Here is a 2,816-nt window from a genome sequence, read left to right as displayed (position 1 = left end):
GCGCTGACGGTACGGCACGGCGCCTTTGGCAGCCCGGGCCGGGGGCCCTGCCCTCGCCCCGCGCTCCCTGAGGGCCTCGGGCACACGGAGCTCTCGTGGAGCCCCGGCGGACGCTGCACAAAGTTACATCCACATGAGTTACACCCGCATGGGTTACACCTCCTGAAAGACCCTCACGCTTGAGACTGAGGGGCCTGAGAGGGTGGAAACCCTAAAATCTGGTGGTATTTTGCGTTTCTACTGCACAGGTCCTAAGCGCCATTCATAGTGGACATGCAAATGAAAATAGAACGGTACCATTGGTGTGTTCCAGCCTCCAAGAGGGGCATAGCTACACCCAAAATTTGGTTTTGTTAAAATAGTAATAGACTTGCTAGAATCATGATTAAAAGTGACCCATGGTGCCTGATTATAATAGTAAGGAATTGACCGTTCAGCAGATTTATCTGGGGTGTAATGAAAGCTTTCTTGTCTTCCACTAGCAGATTAATAGTTTTACCCAGTCTAAGCCAGTGAACCCCAGGCCACAGCCCATCTTAATGTTCTTTTGTTACCTTTTTGCTGCTCCCTGTAAGGCAAAGGGATGGTTCAGTGCCTGGAAGGACAACAGGGTTCAGGAGACAGGGTAATCTCACTCTAAATAATTTAATTACTCCTCCCTGCCCTGGTCCACGGTTATTATCTACCATCTGACAGATAAGTAAGATGTGAAGTTTTTCAAGAGGGTAAAAATCTTAAGGGCAAATAAAAATGATAAGGCTGTAAAAGAAGAGCGAAAGGGAAACTATGCACTGTAATACCCATAAATGCACTAGTAAATGCAATAGTGGAGTCCAATTTTATTGCCACAAGGATTACATTTCTGATTTCCATTCCGCTTCCTCTCTCAAAGTTTGTGTGTTTTATCAAGGAGTTGTTTTCCTTTGTTGTCACAGAGACAATCAGGCTACCAAGCAACTGCTGCACTCATCTATATCTCCAGATATTCATTACACTGTTTGGATAAAAATTAATTAAGAAGTTTTTTTTTTTTTTTTGTTTTGTTTTTTTTTGTTAAAAGTTGGCAAAAAAAGTGCACACAACAATAATAACATTAGACTTTATTTCTAAACTATAAAGCACAATAGCAAAACAAACGCTCATTTGCAGGAACCTGATCATCTCAGCTCTTTAATTATGTTTGTCTCAACTCTCTGTTTGGCTTTTGTCAAATACAAACTATTCTAAATCTATTACCTGCTGAAGCTACTGACAGTGTTGCAAAGCAGCAAACAAAACCAGTCTGCTGCCTTCTGGGAGCTTAACAGCCCTGATAGGCAACTTTGTTTTTAAGCCACTTATACAGCACTGACAGAAGATAAAAACATTGATGACATCCCCAGAATAGAATCACATCCTTACAGTATGAAACTATTGTTGTTACAAAGATAATATGAACCAGAAAGCAGACATTAGATGATAATAGCACTTAGTGATTCTACAAATGTGCTGGTGCCCTTTGTTCTGCAGTGCAGGATTTTCAGGTAGATGGGTGTTTGCAACAGTTGTCTCACACCTTAATCAAAAGGTGGATTGAGTGTGAATGCAAAAGATGCAGCTGATTTCAGTTGTTGCTAGACTGCATTTTAAGCTCTCCCATGATTGAATCTACTGTAGACAGCATTCACTCCTCAAAAGAAAATGGACTCATAAAATGTGAGCTAATTATAAAATTGCCTTTAGAAACAAGAAATAGATGGGAACTGACAAGGCATAGGAAACAAATTATTAGGCATAGTATGGAAGTATAGAGAATGACATTTTACCTTAGAACTTTGAAAAATATTTTTTAGAAAAAGTGCCCATTTGAGGGTTTCAAAATAGAAGTTCACCACCTGGATTATGAGAATTTAAAACACTGTAGAGATTGGTATGAGAGATCCCAGTTAGGACAGCATCATAAGGCTAGACAATGCTTTTGAAATGTTTGCATGTGAGCAGAAGCAAATCTCAGAACAAACACCCATGTAGATATTTTTGTTCTTTTGGTAAGGCTCATATTTTATAAATTACTTTTTCCATTTTACTATGGAAGCAAAGTGTAAGTCTGGACTCTTCTTCTTATTTCTTCTCTTGTTACAGATTACATAAATTGTGTGGCTCTTCCCTGATGCTCCATAAATGGCCACTGGTAAGTTATATTTATACAGGAGTGTGTATTCTCTAAGCGCTAGCAGACAAAAAACAGCTAAAAAAGATTTTGTGTCCACTGGGGTTTTATCTGATACTAATTTAATCAAGTTAAGATCTTATCTCCTTCAGCTAATGGGAACGAAGTCAGACTGAGTTTTGGTTAAGTCTGTGGGTTTTGCCCTATCTGCTTTTTTGTATCTGACTAATATTGCCACTAGATACATCTTAGAAAATGTAATTCAACTCAAAAAGCTTGAAGAATAACCCAATTAAATACGCCTGAACCAACCAAATAGAAATAGCACCAGATGATGGAAAACCAAATCCACACTATATTCATTAAATGGTTTTAGAACATGAAACAAAGCCAAGGTAAAAATTGCTATTAAATCTAAGTGAGTTTGGAACCTTATACATCAGCTTTGTACTTGTTCACAAGTTCATTCTGGTGAGTTTAAGCATATCCTCACAGCATAAGTCCCCCAAGAATGTGTTGCTCATGCACTTAATTAATGGAAGAATGAGCGTGCACTGAGCTCCTTAAGGGTCAGCACTGAAGGGGTGCTGTGTAAATGTAAGCAGTACTCACTGGTGCTTGGAGCTTATGATGGAAATATTGCTTCCAGCCATGTGTTTGATGGTTT

This window comes from Pyrgilauda ruficollis, unplaced genomic scaffold, assembly GCF_017590135.1.
Source record: "Pyrgilauda ruficollis isolate IOZ18807 unplaced genomic scaffold, ASM1759013v1 scaffold13, whole genome shotgun sequence".
Lineage (NCBI taxonomy): Eukaryota > Metazoa > Chordata > Aves > Passeriformes > Passeridae > Pyrgilauda > Pyrgilauda ruficollis.
This window is presented reverse-complemented; position numbering follows the sequence as displayed.